The sequence below is a fragment of the Lycorma delicatula genome, chromosome 5 (assembly GCF_047948215.1).
Source record: "Lycorma delicatula isolate Av1 chromosome 5, ASM4794821v1, whole genome shotgun sequence".
In the NCBI taxonomy this organism is placed as follows: Eukaryota; Metazoa; Arthropoda; class Insecta; order Hemiptera; family Fulgoridae; genus Lycorma; species Lycorma delicatula.
Window position 1 is genome coordinate 180,607,809 of NC_134459.1, and position 20,512 is coordinate 180,628,320.

General features: G+C 33.1%; 1 protein-coding gene and 1 long non-coding RNA gene across 4 annotated transcripts in view; one reads left to right on the forward strand and one right to left on the reverse strand.

Annotated features, from left to right (window-relative positions):
• Window positions 1-20,512, reverse strand: part of LOC142325654 (peroxisomal N(1)-acetyl-spermine/spermidine oxidase-like) — a 169,881-nt gene that overhangs the window by 135,083 nt on the left and 14,286 nt on the right. The window lies entirely within an intron of this gene.
• Window positions 1,969-5,118, forward strand: LOC142325656 (uncharacterized). Its single transcript, XR_012756585.1, has 3 exons — window positions 1,969-2,104; window positions 3,029-3,135; window positions 4,585-5,118. It is a non-coding gene; the product is annotated as an uncharacterized LOC142325656 (long non-coding RNA).

Below are 20,512 nucleotides of genomic sequence, written 5' to 3' on the forward strand. Positions count from 1 at the left end.
TGTAGCGACCTTCTATTCATTCGGCGCTCGAATCTGACCCAGAGCGGTCGTGTGCACGTTGAGTCCGGATGAACGTTTATATTAATTTTATACTTATATGTTATTAAGTCATATGCTATTCAGTCTTATATGCTTTAAGTTCAATTATATCTTATCGAAATGTCAAGAAGATAAAAAATTAAATCAACAACGCGTTGTTTCAATTCATCACCTATGAACACACAGACCAACTTCGCTCTAAAATCGACCACAACGTGTTAACGGTCTTCAGGCGAGATCGTTCATAACAAACGTTTTATGGTCCTCCGGGCCGGATCAACCGCATAGTCAAGTCGCCGCACCTACCACGTCTCATGGTCGCTGCTACAACTGGTACCACGTTTCAAGTACCATCGACTCTACACTTTCATGGTACGCTGTCGCCAGATCGGCTACTACATCTGATAACCAACGTTTCATCGTGAAGTCGCTGTATTAACGACACGGACTTCGCCGCTCTACAGCATACATCCAGGATCTTCAGTAAGGTCAAACCAAATCACCAAAGCGGTATTTACAATTTATTTACAAAAAGTGTATTTCAAATATAAAGGTGTACATTAAAGGTGCAAATAACAAAATTAATATTAGTAAAATATTCCGATTAAATATTTCAATGGTTTATAATAGTTAAAGTTGTGGCTGTGAGACATAGCAGGTAAACGAGATCAACCTCGATACCGGCTTGGGCAAGCTCCTTTGTTAGCGCTGTACAAAGCACACTCGCGATCATGGATATTTCATACTGTTCGTTGACCTGCACACAGATATTAGCAGATACAATCGTATTATATACATACAAACATCTAGTTCATTCAACCTTATGCATAGATAATATTTTAACAACATTGTTTTGTACATAATTTTTATATTTCTAATACTATTATATAATAACTTCATTTCATTCAGATTTAATATTATCTCTGTTTAAATCATTTCTATAAAAATTTTACTACCTCACAAATTTCTTAAGGAGTAACGCACTTGATGTAATAAGAAATGTATAAGTAAAATCTGAAAATATGAAACTGCAATAAAATTACTTAAAGATTGTTATGATAAAAAAAGGCTAATTGCAGCTAAACATGCTTTAGAGATTTATTTAAAACCATTAAAAAAAAATCTAAAAATTTATGATCAAGTTAATTCAAACATTAATGCATCGAAAAATCTAAATATTGACTGTTTACAATTTATTGTAATACAGTTAATTACACAATACTTTAAGAAACTGGGAACAATCATTAGAAGGTAATGAATTCCCTAAGTTAGAACAACTTGTCTTTCTTAGAATCTAAATGTAAATTACTTGAATCCACAGACACGATTCAAAGTAATGAAAAGACACAGCCATCTAAAGTAGGATTTAGCGGCAAAAATATGATTATTCAAAACCTAGTTCTAGTAAATGTATTTCATGTAAATAATTCTAAAAATGCTATGTGCACACTATCTAAAACTAGCAACAATTCATTGTATCGAAGTGATAATTTTTTAAGTTATAATGTTAACGAAAGAAAAAACTTTGCGTTACAAGAAAAATTATGTCAATTATTTAAGTGAATATGTTGTCAAAGATTGTCCAAGCAATCACAGATGTAAAATATGCTCATACGCTAATTAATATAGACAAAACTCCCCAAGAGGCAGAAAAAATCTTCTAAACAGAATCAAGCTCCTTCAGATAATAGTTCATATTGTACTTTAAAATCAGAACCTAACACAAGTCTGAATAGTATAAAAAAAGGATTCTTGAACATCCTTGACCTTTGACCTCACCACCCCCTCTCTGATTTCATGTAAAAAAATTGCCTCGAGTTATGTTGTACACGTGCTTGCTGACTTTGCATAGCCTTGTTTACAAAATTGAAAGTTATCTGGTGACAATTCATTTGCGTCATACTTGTTTACTTGTTATTTGAAAGTTATCTCAATGGAAAAGCCAACTGTTTTATATAAATAGCGGAAGATTTTCAACGATTTTATATTATTTTTTACTCTGCTACAGTGATTTGTTATTGTGTTCTTTACGTATTATCTTCGATATCAACTTTTTTTCAATCAGGTGAGTCTTAATCAATTATAAACTTTAAATGTTAAATATATTTATTAATTACGTACTATATATATATATATATATATATATATATATATATATATATATATATATATATATATATATATAAAGGTTTCCCGTTAATACGTTTAAGAATTAAATGTTAAGTTATAAATTTTAAATGATAAATATATCTATTAATCACGCACCGGTTGTAATTTTATATTCCAGTTTATTACACACTTTACAGATGGAAAATTTTTTCCAGCTTAATTTTAATTAATACGATCTCTAAAATAAAATAACGTTATTTCTTTATTGGTATATTAAGTGTATACGTTAATTAATACGTTAATTTATGTGATCATACGAATAAAATAATCTGTTTGTTTCAGTATAATTCAAGTTTTAAAACTAACGCTGGCTTGTTAGTTAGGAATATTCCTATATATTCATTTTTTAAAAAACGTTAAGTTTTTAAAATTTATAGAACATTAACATAGATTTTACCCAGTATTTAGTCGAGTTCATTGGAAATATTGTTTCACAGATGTCTCAAGAAATGTTTCCCAGTGACAGCGCGCAATTGGAAATTATAAATCAGATGTTAAACGAGAATGAGATGGAGGACTCCTTCAGCCGAACGGAGATTAATACCCCGAAGGTTACAGTTTGACCGTAACAGCGATGAAGTCGAATATCAGAGATTATAAGACAAAGAAAGCGATATCGCCTTAGTAGAGGTAGCTGATAATGCAGAGGCTGCCGCTAATATAGAGGAGCCGTCTTCGTCAATAACAACAATATTCTCGGTAGAGCGTCGCATTAAATTCCCAAAGGAAAATATTATTCATTTATATAATCGATTAAAAATATATTTAACAGTTTTATAGTTTTAATTTATAGTTTCAATTATACTTTTTCCAATTTCAGTTTCGTGACGAAGAGGATGCACATTTTGCGGTTGGACAGAGTCTAAACACGGAAGAAACGAAGAGATATAAAATATCAATGAAGTAAAAAATACGTCTTTGCAAGAGGTAAAGCATTGCGGTGTGGTGATGTTATCAGTTAAAGATTCGATAACAAAAAAATGTACTGGGTTTTGTTATAAAGTAAAAAACGGATCAATCTTACATAAATTTTTAATTTGTGGCTGAGAAGCTTCAAAAAACGAAGGAAAACCTTCAAAAAATAGTTTTCCTATTAAGGTTTTCTTTTCCAGAGTTAAACGAGCGTGAAGCTATAACTTGTCAATTTTGTAAACAAAATTTAATTGAATTTATTACTGTACCATGCGGCAATCCCGTTTGTTATAGTTGTAAATTTTAATATTTTCTAAACTTATCAATGGAATGTCAAACTTTAATTTTAGTTTTAAATAAATGTTTTTAGTTTTATTATAAATTGATGCATAGTTTTATTTTGTTTCCCTTTTTCAGCCAAACGAAACAATTATTGAAAACGGATTATATATCCATCGAGTATATCCATTTTAGACATAACAGAATCAGTAATACTTATCGTTAAATATGATAAAAATACAGAAGTGCAGGACCAAGAACATGGAACAAGATTCGAAATAAGATCTTTAAGCGAAGATGAAATAAAAGAAAAAAGCATCTGTAAAATTAGTTTTAATCAATTAATAAAAGTAATTTACATCCTATGTGGACATCGCGTATGTGACCCATGTAACAAACCTTTAATGAATAGAGAAAAAAAATTCCTTTTTGTAGGAGTTCAGTCCCGTTACAGCTTGAAACGAGGGGTGAAAAGGTATGTTAATTATTTATTGAGAGGTAGAATTTTTCTTTAAATGTTTAAGTATATTTTTCGTTTTTGTTTAAGATCGATGTCGCAGCTAAATAAAAAAATAATAAGGAGCTACTGTGAGAGACTGGTCGATTTTAAAAAAGAATTGGAAGCATTAGAATTTGATTTACGACTGTATGCTATCGGAAGTAGAATCAAAAAAAATAAATCTAGGAAATGTGTGTCCCGTTTGCGGCGCTGGGAAAAAGGTTACACACTTTCACTCAAAATTATTGTGGTTTAAATCGGTACGAAAACGATGGATTCGTTTCATGTAAAGAATGTAATTGGACTGTAATCTCTGAATCTAATTTATTTCCTAGTTGCCGAGGAATTATACAGTGGCTGTGTATTTTTTAAAGATAGCATAGTTTGCTTTGACTCAATGATGAATAATTTTTATAATTGGGCTGGACTTTTTCCGAAGGTTGAATCGATGTTAGAAGCAAGACTTTATTTCACTGGTTTCTGGATTCTGTGGCTTGCATCGAATGCGGTGTTGAAATTTTTGAGTGGTTGAATGATGACACATTTAAGGAGCATAAAATGGCTTCGCCTAATTGGAAACTGGTGAAAGCGAAACGAAAGATGTGTTGTATTTACAATTATCATACTCACAATTTTATCATTAGTATTTAAGTAGTTGTCTATTAATTTTGTATTATTTGTTCTAGACTGATCATCGATGGAGTGCTCCGAAGAAAAAATGAGCTCGTCTTCATCCGAGGGAAAGTATTTTAGCTTAATGGAAGAGAATTCTTCTGATGGGACTGCTTGCGAATCCGAGTCTGATATCACCAGTGATTCATGGATCATAGGATTTGTACCAAGAGGTCGAAAAAATCAATAAATCATCTGTTATGTATTTTGAAGAAAACATTTCCTTTATCAATACTTGAAGTAGTAAAGAAAGGAAAATATTTTGGTAATAAAACTGAAGTAGTGAAAATGACAATTCCAATTATTATTGAATTTGAAAATACGTATTATTTAGTTTAGTTTTATTTAGTTCTTCCGTTTAAAAGCTTCCCTTTACTACTTCCCCCATCTTTAAGAATGTACGTTATGGAGGTCATTTTCACTTTGCAAATTGAATGGAATTTTATGGAATGGAATTTGAATCTGAATGGGATTTTTATCTTGTTTATTATTTGTAGAATAATACATTTTTCTTTTATCAAAAGTATTCAATAAAATATTGCATTGAATTATGCATTGAAAAAGAATTTATTATTTTATCCTTATTACAACCTTTAGGATATGTGAAAGATATTATAAAAAAATCAGTTTATAATAAAACGGTGAATCTTTAACAAGGAATAGCAAGAGCCTCACAAGCAGGCTAGTAGAAACTATTCGACAAGAACGTCGAAATGAAAGGTATAGATGATTTGTATCAAGCTGACCTAGTAGAGATAATACAATACTCCAGGTTTAATAGAGGTTATAAATATATTCTTACAATTATAAATTGTTTTTCAAAATTTGCTTTCGCTTTTCATCGAAAAGCAAAAAAGCAGATGATGTAAAGGTTCTCGAGCCTGTATTTTGTAAATATAAAATGAAACATTTTCAGACCGACGATGGAAAAGAATGGTTTAGTTCAAAATTGAAATGTTTATTACTAAAATTTAATATAAATCATTAGTCAACTTACTCTGATAAAAGAGCCTCAATAGTTGAGCGGTTCAATAGAACTATCAAGACTAACATGAGGCGTAAATTTACTGAACAGGGCAATTACCGATGGGTAAGTATAATGGACGAGTTGGTCAATAAATATAACAATAAGGTGCACAAAACTATCGGTTTTAAACCTAAAGACGTTTCTTATAACAAAGAACGCGAAGTGTTGCTAAATATATTAACAACCGCCCGAAAAAATCGAAATCGTACCCGTCAGTAAGTTTAATGTAGGTGATCAGGTAAGGATAAGTATAAAAAGACATTTGCAAAAGGATATCTTCCGAATTGGACAAACGAAATTTTTACAATTTGCAAGGTGAAAATGAAACAGCCCATAACGTACGTTCTTAAAGATGGAAAGGGGGGAAGTAGTAAAGGGAAGCTTTTAAACGGAATAACTAAATAAAACTAAGTACGGAAACGTTTCCGTACTAAGTACGGAAAAAGTATTAAAAAAAGCGGTAATAAATCATTTGTCCGTTGGTTGGGGTTTTTATAAGAAACAACATTCGTGGATAGAAAAAAAGGACCTTATAAAATAAATTGCACCAATCAAGTATGTTTAGTAGCAGAGATGGACGGCTAAAAACAAGAACAGAAGTTAACAGCAGTTAATTTTGACCGATTGATAGTAGTATAGAAACCTCATATCCTGGAGTAACAATACATTAAAGAAGCCACTGAGGTCTCTTTTCACGAGAGCGACCGCCACTTTTCAGTTAGATTCTCACCACGCAAGCGTCTATCTACTACAAAAAGAACACCAAACACGATTCCGTTTTCTTCAATAACCGATTTCAACATATTACTCCAATATATGTGCAACTTATTCAATACATTAAAAAAGATTGATCCAGTATATGAGTAAATTATTCAATACATTAAAAAAGATTCTGGAAAATTAAAAAAAAAGCGTAACTCGAAAACGGTGTGTCCTAGACGATTTTTAACGCGATTTTGAAAGGGTACTTTCCAACATCTGTACATCTATAAATAGATATGATATTTCATTCTTGAGTGTTATAGATACAAGTTTTTCACTGTTGTTTGCAATACAAGAAATTTCAAACTTATCCTTCAATTCATTCAGCGCCAATACAATATGTGAATCGTAACCGCGTAAAATATGAAATACAACTAGAATAAATGTTCCGTGTTTAAAATTTAAATTGCAATTTTCATGAGCCGGGCCAATAAATTTACCACTTGTATGTGAATGGTGTCTTACACGTTTCACTTTTTTATCTCAACTCCACATATAACACATTTAGTATCATTTAAAAATATCTTTTGATTTTTTTTCACTCATAATACACTCTTTATTAGTTGAGAATTCCTTTTTGAAATATTCGTATTTATTACATAAAAACTTTTCAACTACCTTGTCATCATCTGTAGTGGCCCTATATAATTTCGATTCGACAATACGACGGTTTTCGTCGATAATTACATAGCAATATCCAGATGGTTTATGGGTATGTCTTTGTAGTATTACTAGTACCCGGTTCGGGGTTTCCAATATGGTTTGGAATTACAAACTATTCGAAATCTGCATATACAACAAGTGGCAAGGGTAATGTTGAAGAATAGTCTTTAAACGATACTACATTTCCTCGTCAACGATTCTCTCCCACACCAATCCATTCCTTTGGCATTGTAATTGTCTGAACCTTTCCTTGTTTACAATATTCAATATGTTTTGCAAGCTTTTCTTTAACTTCACTTTCACGTGGCCAAGATTTAAAACAATACAAACAATAGGAACAATATTCACGTTTTCTACGACTTTTATTATTACCATTCAACATCCTTGATAAACCATTATTTTATACTTTTGTCATATTTTTTAGAGTATAATGGGAGCGAATTAATTTAACATCAGTTAATAACAATAACCAAATGACAATTTTTCGATTATTATTCACCCGTTTTATATATACATCATTAGGATTAAATGATTCTTTGTCATCTTCAATATCATAACACAAGATATTTACACAAATATTTGGGTTTTGTTCTTCAAAATTATCAATATCTTTAACACAAACAGGATATTCTATTCCTTTCATGTTTAATCGATTTTCAAATTGTTTATAGGATGAAACATGATACTTGTGATAGGAAATAGATGTGCTAGAATTGACCATAAAAAACATTTTTCATCATCAATTTGTACAATTATTGAAGCAAATTATTTAATAAAGCTTTTAGTGTTTGTAAATATGTACTATTATCCCCATAAAGTGGATCGAATTCTGATATTTAAAGATCCAGTCTTAATATTTTATTCATAGCCCAACCACTGCCCATTTGAATAAATCTTTCAAAAGATTCGTTAATTTTTTCATAGGCATGTAAATACTGTTCATTGAAGACGGTTGGATTTTCACATACATTTAAAGCAAATCGAGCGCTGCTGTGCAAGTTAACTTTTCAAAAATCACATTTATTACCCACACATTTTTCCAACTCTACAACGACTATATAATATTTAATATTGTCTCCTTTATATTTTTCAACTTGTAATCTTATAGCGTTAAATACCATATCTTTCATATCCATTAAAAATTCATAAATATCAACAAAAATATTTTCACCAACATTCCACGAGTGTTTTATTAAAGAACCACCTAATGCTTGTTTGGATCTGGTATTTGAATATGCATCATCAATTCAGAAATATATATTTCTTTATTTAGTTTGTGTTTCAATTCAAAAAATTCTTCAATTAAATCATCAAAAGTGCTTTCAATAGACAACTTATTTTCCACGAAACGTTTTATTTTTTCCAAGTTGTTTGATTTATAAAGATTTTTCCATATGAAATAAAAACATCTTTAATATATTCACAAATTAGTTCTATATTAAATGGATTAGAAATATATTTTTATATAATTGTTCAATATCATCTTTTTATATTGTCTAACAATGTAATTAAATCATACTTGCCGAACAGATTTTTATAACAAAACACACTAGCATTGTCAATTCGTTCAAAATTCATGGTCTTATTATAATGAAAACAATTTTAATAATAATGTGTTATTGATGTTTACATTCACTTACATAGGAATGTAAACGAGTGGGCCCCATGACATCATGTTATTTTTATTATTTTCTAATTAACGAGTATTGTGCAATCATCTTTAGTGTATTAAATGTACTGACAGAATCTTTTTTAATGTATTGAATAACTTTCTCAGCGCCAAGCACTGTTTTTAATGTATTGATTTATTGAAGAGAACAGAGTAAATAGACGCTTTCATGGTGAGAATTTAACTGGTAAGTGGCGGCCTGAGGTTCTCAACTAATCAGCACTTGTGAAAAAAACGGCGAGGTTCAAGCACAGGGGCTCCGTTGAGAGGTGTGCCCAAATATCTGCGGGACCAAAATAATTCATCACCCATAATCCCGCTTTCACTGAAAATAATGATGTCCGATTTTAAAATTAATTTAAAAGTGATTAAAACTGTTAAACGACAACATTTTCATTTTATTTCATCATCAAATTTAAAACATATATTGAGAAAAAGGCGTATCTCGAAAACGGGTGGACTAAGGCGGATGAAACTAGCGGCTATCGATTCAAAAAGTTGGAAAGTGTCCTTTTCAAAATCGCGTTAAAAATCGTCTAGGACGCACCGTTTTCAAGATACGCTCTTTTTAAAATGTATAACATTTTTGGATTTAAAATTGGCGGGTGATCTTGCCTGAGGTTCTCGACCGATCAGCGCCCGTGAAAAAATGTTTACATAAGGGGCCACTTTATTGAAATCGATTATTGAACAAACAGTCGTGTTTTGGTATGCTTTTTGTAGTAGATATACGCTTTCGTGGTGAGAATTTAACTGGAAAGTGGCGGTGCTCTACGTGAAAAGAGACCTCATATACTGCCTTAATGTATTTACTGGCCCCAAATGTAAACATTTTATACTACTGATAGGCAATGTAAAATTTTAATTCGAAGACAGGCCTCTTCTTCCAGACAACATAGATGTTTAGTTGTAGTTCCGTCAAATTCTGGTAAGACTAATATAGTTTTTAACCTTCTATTTGACCCTAGCGGTTTAAGATTCAGCAATATATGTTTTTTTCTAAATCGCTGTACTAGCCAGAGTATTTATTTCTTAAAAGTTTACCGACTGATGCTGAAGGAATAGGTTACTATTATTTTAGTGATAACGAAATTATTGTAGCACCTAAGAAACAGAACCGTATTCAATGATATTTGATGATGTAATACGAGAAAAACAAAATAACATAACAAAATATTACACTATGGGTCGACATAATAACATTGACGTGTTTTATACGAGTCAAACTTACAGCAAAATACCGAAACAATCAGTTCGTGATAATGCTAATTTTCTTATGGTTTTTCGTCAGGATGAAAGAAACCTAAGACATATATACCACAATCATGTGACTCCCGATATATCGTTTGAAATGTTCAAAGAAATATGTAACGAGACTTGAAATCGGACAAAAAATGGGTTTTTAGTGATTGATAAGGAACGGGATATTAATAAGGGTCGATACAGATTTAATTTTGACACAGTCATTAAAAAACCGGAGATTAGCCTGAAAAAGCGCGTAGGCTAGCGCGCAGCTTTTCAAAAAGCGTGCAGGATAACGCGTAAGCTTTCTAAGCAATACTTAAGCCGCAACGAATGATTGAATGGTTCATACAAAAGACGAATGGCTACCTTAGAGGATCGCGAGCGGATTTCCACAGAGATGGCGAAGATTCGTGCAGGAGTATTAAAAGAAAATATAATGAATTGGTAAGAGGAAGATTCGAGTCCGACCTGAACCTTCAGAGAATTTAAACCTCTTACCGAACCCTTGATTACACTTGCTGATAAAATTAGTTCGGAAGAAGGTAAGGAAAAGCGAATAAAAAAATATATACCGGAAGGCAAGACCGCCACCGTTGGTATCGGCTAAAGAGCTGAGGGGAAAAGAAGAGGAATATCGCGATTTTGAAAAGAGAGTCGACATGGGCTCAATTTACTAACCGAAGAAGAAAGAATGAAGCTTGCTAAACGTTCCGTAATAAACGAAGGTCCAACTAAAGGAAGTAAACGGTCTATTAGTGAGTTACACCAGAAAATGGATACGTCTAGCATGCTTCCTTTCGGGATACCTCAACCATCCGATACGGTTGATGATGAGATGGAAGAGGTAAGGAAACGACAAACTGCAAAAAAAATTATTTCTTACATGGCTTGACGACGTGCCGAAAAACATGTTGAACCGCAATCGAAAAATGAACTGGAAGTTCATTTGGAAAAATGAACCGGAATCAACCCACCAATGAACACCAGTTCCAATCCCCTGATGGGAAGATGAAAGCGAGTATGAATGTAAGGACTATCATTCGAGAAAGGTTAGCGCAAGAGTATATGTTGGATGCCAGTAGAGACGTAGAAAATAACACGGATAGCGTGTACGGTGTACACTTTGATGGAAACGAACTGAAGACTGGTGATGCAAAAATAGACTTTGACAGGAACAGTAATACTCTTATTAGAGAGGATACATATCCTGCGACTCGAGGGTTGTATAAGTTGCTTTTAAATAAAGAACTAGTTATACACAGAAGAGGATTTGGAAGAATACAAGAAAATACTGATCGCGACAAACGCACACAGAAGAAACAACTCCGCTATAGAACGAGTAAAGACCAATCCAGGAGTCAAATATGTAGATAATAAGCAAACTTTTTCCGCCTGGAGCTACTAAAAAACGACGGTAAGGACTGTTAATACCTACCAAGGTGACTTTAAACGAAGATCGTAAAATTGATTACGTTTGTTTCGATGACCCCAACGAAATATGTAAAGTTGAAACTTTTGATAGCATCTAAAAAGGCTGGAAATGCGGCTCACGGTAATGAAATAGCATCGATAATAGAGGAATTGAAATAACGAGGGCTAATAAAAGGAAAGACCGTGCTGTAGTCGATTCATTCGAGAAAATATCAATCAACAGGTTAGGTCAGACAGAATTTAGAGCGAGGATCCCGTTTGGGATTACCGACGAAGGCGATATCGACGTTCGCGAAAAAAGAATCTGTAATTTAGCAGGCGCGGAAAGTCCTGATGATGCTGTCTACATGGAAGATTGTACTTCATCAAGCAGTACTTTGAAGATCGAGGTACTTTAGCGTGCGAAGAGCAGAACAATTTTAATGTCACCGATTTTAAAGGCGCTCGTGCTAAAAACGCCGCCCACCCAGACGATGAAAATGACCTGATAACCATGAGATAAGCAAGATTCCTTATTCAGCAGAAATTCGACTAATTCATAATCCGAATCGAAAATATGATCCAAGAAAGAAGTAGTAAATCCTTTTACAAGTACAAATACCAACGACCCCGCTGTTCAACAGCGATTACATGAAACAGACTCCCGATTGAATATTGAGATTGGGAAACATGCGGAAACCCAAACTGAAGAAGAATCAAATATATAGAAACAGATGAATCATCTGAAGAATTTTAATCGAATATAAAATGAGAAACGCGAACAAGCGATTAGTTAGTAAGAAAGCAGGACGCGGCTTGTTAAGTTCTGTTGCAAGTCTTCCACGTAAAACACTCGACATTGCAAGTGGAGTTGCAGGAACTGTACTCAATCGTGCAGTAGACTTGTTTCCTTTTGAAGTTCACATACCAGGCTACCAGTATTGCGGTCCTGGGACCAAACTAGAAAAACGATTGCAAAGAGAATATCCGGGGATTAACGCGCTCGATAAAGCTTACATACCACACGACATAGCGTACAGTATCTACAACGATTCTCGACGGAGAGCGCAGGCTGATAAAGAATTAGCAGAAAGAGCATGGCAAAGGGTGTCGGCACCAGATTCTAGCATTGCTAAAAAAAAAAGCAAATTTGTAAAAAGCAAATTTTGGTGGTAGACTAGAGATCTTCGGGCAGAGGTACGCGAAGAAAAACCATACGGAAAAAAGTGGTGTTTGCCTCGAGCCATACAGTTCCAAGAAAGGATGCGGTTTAAAAAACGACGACTTGCACGCCGCAGGCTCCGACCTCGATAACGTAGGAAAAGAAAACATTAGAAATGTTGCGAGAGCAACATTCGTCCTTTAACGGATATGGAGCTGATGCGGTTTGCACGTAAAGTGAAAATACCACAATTCAGGAGGGGTTTTCATGCGCGATACGTCAACCGACTAGAATAAACAAATTCGAATTGGGAATTGTAATTCTAGACAGCGTCTTCAATCCGGGCACACATTGGATTTGTTATAGAAAACGAGGTGCGAACGTGGTTTATTTTGACAGTTATGGAAATTTACGTCCGCCTAAAGAGTTAGTCCGTTATTTTAGATCTGACGTTGTGAAAGTCGATATTAAGTATAATTTAGACCGTAGAAAATATTTTGATTCAGTCGTTTGCGGGCATCTGTGTTTGAAGTTTTTATTATGTTCTGCCTGAATGGAAAATTGTCCGTGCTGACAGCAGAGTTTTTTCGCCAATCGAATTCGGCGACGCTGCGTGAGAAATCGGTCTCGTTGATTTCATGTCTTACAATATTCCGAACGTGAAAAAAAGGAAAAATAATATGTTTTGTTACGGCGATGACAAAATAGTAAAGTCAACTCCGGGAATGTACGAGATCGAGTATCTGAGGGTGAAACTGAAACACGCGATGGGTGATTGCAAGGACAACGAGGAAAAAGAGAACGAAGATCCAAACATGGGAGATGATAAAAAACGGAAGCTACGATTTCGCAGTAAGCTATTCATCCAGAATGCTTATTAAAGATTATAGTCGATACTACGACCGTGCATTCGCAGCTCTTTTGCTCTGAAATAGTATATTTTACAAAACGCTATTTCCATCCGCACTCTTTTAGGATTAACATGTGGCACTTATCTCACAAACCAGTCGGTATTTCATCTCTAAAGGCTATTCGCATAACCTGCAACGTCGTTCGGGGTTTGTACGTGGGTGGAAAAGAGTGTCAAATAATTAACGAATTTTTTCCGAAAGTCTGACGAGGATATAAGATAATTGAAGTGCCGCGCAGTGCCATTTATCTGCCAGTCCATACCAAGTCTATACAGAATATAACTGTGCGCGTTTGTAACCAAAACTCTGAACTGATAAATTTCGACGGAGGAAGTGACCGTAAGACTGCATTTGAGACGAAGAAACGATGGGGTTGATTTTCGTCGATGATGTCGAATATAAATCCCCTCCTACAGCCACATTGTTGGACAGTCGATCTAAGAATCTTAAACGCTTAGCACGAGAGAACATGCGTTTTCTGGAATCTTTAGGTTTCACCGTCTTACAATAATGAGTGGACAGATAATAAATGTAGACTCTGTGAACGCGGTGTTTGAGGAAAGCATTACGGATAAAGAATACCATACTCATTACCCTTATGCGGCAACCGCTTTTAATAATAGCGATGAGATAAGAATGCCTATTCAGCAACAAGACATATACACACTACCATGTGACCTGCATATCTTTGGAAAGTATGGTGATGCTAATGTAGCGGCTGACGCGACGCTAAAATTGTGTAATAATTTTGGTGCTTTTCTTTTTGATGAAATCCGTTACGAGATACCAGGACACGAAGTTGATAGAGTGAGAAATGTATGCGTAACTTCGACGATGAAAAATGCCCTCTCTCTGAGGATGATGGAAAAAGATATTTTTCCGGCGGCTTGGTCATGGACTGGTATAGATGACATCCAGCAAGCCAATGGCGCATATATCGGCGGTGAATCTGGAACGTTTAGCGTATTGCTTCCACTGAGAATGCTCTTAGGTTTCTTCGAGGATTATAACAGAATACTGCTGAACATGAAACAAGAACATATCCCGCTTCGGGCATCCACTGATAATAATGCGATTGTTGCTCCACCCGGAAAAACATTCACTTTTAGTATCACGAAAATAGTATGGAAAATTCCGTACGATATGTATCAGATGAAAGGCGGTAATCACTTCTTAAACTTGGCAATAGAGATGAACCTATTTGTACGGCTTTCCGAAAGTGGAACCTGCACGAATATCCGTTTTTACATACCAGTAAAGATGTCATTTGGACGGTAAAAACAACCAGGCAAGCGGAAAACCCTCGTTATGTAATCGTCGGATTTCAAACCTCGAGAAGAGGAGATACGACTAAAAGCGCTTCCAATATAATATATAATGTTGTGTTTCAATTCACAACATCCGTTTATATTTGAATTCGATTTACTATCCGTACGAAAACATTCAAGAGATGCACTCATAATGTATTCAACGCTTTAGGGACTTAAACAGTGTTATTTAGAACAAAAAAAGAAGGCCAAGGGAATTAAAAAAGGTTCCAGTATGTTTGATAAAGATTATAATTTAAACTTTTAAATCGTGACATTTATAAAGATTGTTTTGTTTATTCAATAGAAACATTTCAAGTAGATATAGATGACCAATTCTAGCCAAATAAGAATATAAATTAAAGAATGGCCATCAGAGAGCAGCATTCTGATCACGTGACTTAAGCCACGCCTACTTTATTCTAGAGAGAAATTTACACATTATGCTGCCTTTTACTGGCAGAATTCCCATATTTTACACTCGCGAGCGTCATTAATGATTCTTTATTGGATGTGTTATTGAACAACATTTGAATAAACAAAAAATAAAATATATTCATCGTATTATATAAATAAGCATTATATTCGTTGTAAATGTTAAATAAAATAAAAATCGCGGCCTTTGTTTTACATAAATAAACATTATATTCGTTGTTAATGTTGAACGCGACCTTGATAATAAATTTATCTGTACGTGGGTCATTCATACGAATTAAGTAACAGACAGACCAGTCGAAAACCCTCATCATTACGTTCAGTTTCATCTAGTGTTTTGCTTTCCGTCCACGATATGGGTTTGTATTTGGATATTACCATTTGCGCGATTCTCATCCCCCTCTGCACTGTAAAATCTTTTTCGCCCAAATTAATAAGACCGACTTCAATTTCACCTCGATAATCAGCATCGGCCGTGTCCGGTGAATTCACAACTGTAATGTCATAGCTCATCGCCATACCCGATCTAGGTGATATAGCAATGCCGGTTGCGATTATTTTTATTTCACCCGGTTTTAAAATCGTATCGATCGTTCGAAATTAAATCTAAACCGGGGCTTTGTTCGGTAGCATATTTAGGAAAATCAATAAAATTATTCAATTTCTTAATTTTAAAAACTTCCATTTCTAAATATCTATATTGAAAAAGATATAATAAAAAACAAATAATCTATGCGCGTAAAAAAGAAACAAAAAAATAATAATTAAAATTTCATGAAATAAATTAATTATGAAGGTTGTTTTATTACTTTGCCGGTTAACGGTGAGTAAGCCACTCACCTTAATAATATTTCACATATTATTAAAAAATACGCGATAGTATCGGGTTTAAAATTCCCTTCAACTTCAATATTAATTTTCTAATCAATAACACCCATTTTTATCGATTTTGCCGAGATCACGATTTTTTATCGTTCACGATCTCGTCGTGAACAATCAATCACGTATAAGAGATATTTGTTTTTATAATCTGAATATGTGTACGGTGAATCGGTTAGTTTATAATATGATCGTTTAAACTCCACAAATATCTTGTACATCGACTTTCGTTCCCCCTCTAAATCCTGATATGGATAACAGTTTAAATTTACGAATACTTTAATATTTTTAACGTTACACGAATCAAATTCTGACGCGTTCTTTGCAGCTTTATTTAATCTATCGGTTTGAAAGCCTACAGCGTATCGAGGTTTGTCTAATTGTGATGATGTTTTTACGTTCACGCCATAGAGTTTGTTTGTAGGACTGTTGGATTCTGATGAAGTTCCCAACTTCTAAACGGTATAAGCAACTCTTCATTTTTTTCTCTCAATTTAGCCGATTCCAATCGATATTGACTCGACACCTTTAAATACGGTACAAGCCATGCGATATCTGTTATTTCTAGTTTAGATTTACGATCTGAAACTGTGGCCAGTATTGCGTTCACATCATCACTAGTACCTTTCAATAACAATTCTTGTCTGTTTATAATTATTTTTTTATAGTCTTCGGCAAAACCTAACAACATTGATAACGGTATGTATAAAGTAAAAGCAACATCATCGTCCATATTAATTTTATTTGCACCATCAACCTACCCGGTTTGTTTCAACAGTAGAATGGAATTAATTGTTATTGAAATCACATTTTTCATAATAGAGGTCACATCTACGTTTCTCGTGCTGGCCACCTCTTGGCCGTTTATTTTATAAATTATTTCATCGAATAAAATTAACTAATTCTGATGTTGATTTTTTTATTGTTTTCACCTACCAGTTTCCCATGAATACGTAGACAACTATCACCCGGAACTGTATACTCATCGGTTGATTTATTCTTATTATAATCTTATCACCCGTTTTAAAGCTATTTTCAAATGAATTGTGTTTGTGGACTTGCTTATATGTTAACGATTCGTCTGTACATTTAAATAATTCATCTTTCAATCTATATAATAAAAATAATTGGTTTATTTAAATTTCAGTTCAGAAACATATTTTTTTATTTGGTTTGTGTTTGAATACAAAATAATGTTCAGTTAAATCAACAAAAGCGCTATCTCAATAGACAATTTGTTTTCCACGAAAAGTTTTATTTTTTCCAATTTGTTTGATTTATAGAGTTTTTACGTAAGAAATAAATAAATCTTTATTATAATCACAAATTAATTGTACAGTAAATGGATTAGAAGTGTATATTTTATATAATTGTTCAATATCATCATTTATATTATATAAAATGTAATTAAATAATACTTGTCAGACAAATTTTTGTAAAAAAAATACTATTTACTAGCATCATCGATTCGTTCGAATGTCATGATTTTTTGCATTCTTATTATAATTTTAATAAACATGTGTTATCGATGTTAACATTCACTAAATATATATATAGACATGTGAAAGATTTTGGATTCCCCATGACGTCATTTACTAATTTTAAATAATCATGTGTTAACATTCACTATATACATGTAAGAGATCGGGGATTCCTCATGACGCCGAGTTATTTTTATTCTTTTGTAATTAACGACTATTGTTTTATGAAGGAAACAGAATTGTGCTTACTGCACTCTTTCATGGTGAAAATTTAACTAGAAAGAGGGGGTCACTCTCGTAAAAAAACCTCAGGTTCTAGGCCAGCGGCTCGGTGCTCAGGACTGGCTGACCGGGCCTAGAACCTGAGGTTTCTATACTACTTAAGTTAATTTATAACGTTATAAAATTATAATTAAGATAATTATAATCGGTGGACGGTGTGTTCCGTTCCACTTGTGCCATCGGGTGCTGCTACCTAGAGAGGGCTAGAGCTCTCCGACAAGCTTGGTCAGGCGAAATCATTACGCGATGTCCTACGGCATAATACCGCAAGGAGCGGTCATTCTATTCATTCCGCGCTCGAATCTGACCCAGAGCGGTCGTGTTGCACATTCAGTCCGGATGGACATGTTCGGATGAACGCTTGTATTAGTTTTATACTTATGTTAAGTGGTATGTTATTCAGTCTTATATGCTTTATTAAGTTCAATTATACTTCATCGAAACGTCAAGAGGACAAAAAATTAAATAACAATTCAACAAGCAACAACGCGTTGTTTCTATTCATCACCTGCGAACATACAGTCCAACCTCGCTCTAAAATCTACCACAACGTGTTAACGGTCTGGTCTTCAGGCGAGATCGTTCACAACACAATCTGTTTCATCTACCGCTGTAATTTCTCATTTTAAGTTTAAAATTTCTTTTCTAAAAATGTATATATTTTAATACGATAATGCATTAAGCGTTATTAATCCATTTTGATTTTATATTCTGTAAAATTGCGACGTTAATAGATATCTAACAAAATAATACGGTAAGATAAACACTTTTATATAAACGATAATTTTCATAATACAAATAAAAATGCCGACAAATGATAAATATTAAAAATTAAAAAACACAACCGCCAAAAAAACCATAACAAACATTGCTCTTTAATATAGCATAATTAAAGAGAGTGCGGATGACAATTTTGTATATAGTGAAATTTTGTTTTCATGTTTCATAAATATATATGACAGTCCCGGAACGTAAGTATTCCAATGCGGGGTCATACATCTAAATCACCGTTATGGTGGAACATACATACATACCCTAAATATATTACACTCCTTTTTGGGCAGCTGCATAATAAATTATTAGAATATAAACCACGGTGAGTGTTTTTTAATAGTAAATTAAAAATATTTTAATTTTTCAAAGGTCTAAATTTATTGTACTAAAAAAAAGCTGTTTTTCATTTTGACAAATTCTTAAGATTTTTTTTTTGTTTGTTATTAAAAAAAAATTGAATTTTTTGTTTTTTCATAGACTTCATTAAATCAATTTTATCGGAATAAAATTTTTTACGCGTTTTGATGACAAAATTAATGCGGTCGTTTAACAAAATTATTGTACTTCAAATCTAAAAAAGTGTTTTTCATCACCAGATTTTTCTGTTTTAAGCTTGCAAAATCCCACGATCTAAACCCGCAAGATTTCTAGTTTTGGGAACACCTAAAATGTACGCTTAACAATAAACCGGTGCTAAGCTGTTGAAATATATTTTTCTTTAGAAAACAAAACGAAGGGAAAATCTCACTTTTTTCATAAAACATTTTTTGTTCGTTCTGATACAAAGAATGTGAAAATAAATAGCCGGTTACTTATATATACTGTTAGTTATATACACATAAATTTCGAAAGCTGTAAATTTATTTTCTAGAAAACGTTGGCAATTTTGTAAGACTGTTGATCGATGTACGATTAGCGACACAAATTTTCTATCCGTAAGCGTGCTTTTTATTTTGTTCTGTATTTCAGGTAGCAAAAAAATAATATTAAAATTATAAAAAGTATTAATGAAATAACTTTTTTTTTTAAATTACAAACTATTAGCGGAAATTATTTATAGACGCTGAGCAGAAATACAGAAGGTAGATTTTTTGATTTTTTTTAACTATCGAGAGAACTGTATTAGTTCTGTAAGAGAAAATGTTTTTTTTAATTTTAATAAAATTCAAGTAAAATGTTTTGAACGGATTACTAATTAATGAAAAATTACAACGGAAGCATGCGATATCCTTATCGAACGTTTAAGTTTAATACTAAATTAACAAAAATAATTCGATAGTCTGGTTTAACAGCCAGAGATTTTTTTACGAAGTAGTCTTTTTTAGGCGGTCCATTATTTTATCTTGAAAATTCATTCTCGCTTTTTGTAGGAACACATAATTATTTAATAACGAGTCGAGCGTTTTACGAAGAACTCTACGGTTTAATTTTGACGCAAAACAATGCGATTATCTCGCAACAATTAACGACTTTTTTTTTAACTACTAACAGAATTTTCTGCTTATTTTAAATAATTCTCTACGGTTTCAGATATAATGTTATCGACTGCGATTAGGGAAACCGTTAACGGTTTGAGACTTTGGGGAACATCAATAATAAATAATAGAGCGACAAATCAAGGTCGCCGGTAACGATCCGCATTCTAAATTTTGAAGAAAGATTTAAATTCTAAATTTTAAAGAAATTCTATATTTATTTGAACGTAACTGAAAAACAAAATTTCAACTTTCGGCTTACAACCGGTTAGGTGCGATTAACCGATCGTAAACAATTTTTCTGACGCTACAGTACTTTAATTTTTTTTCAGCAGTAGGAAATAGAAAATTATATTCGCTTCTTTACTTAGATTATAAAAGATTAAGAAGACGATTTCTTTATCTAGTTTATTAAAAATACTTTTTAAAAACGGGAAACGATAACGTCAGTAGACACAAT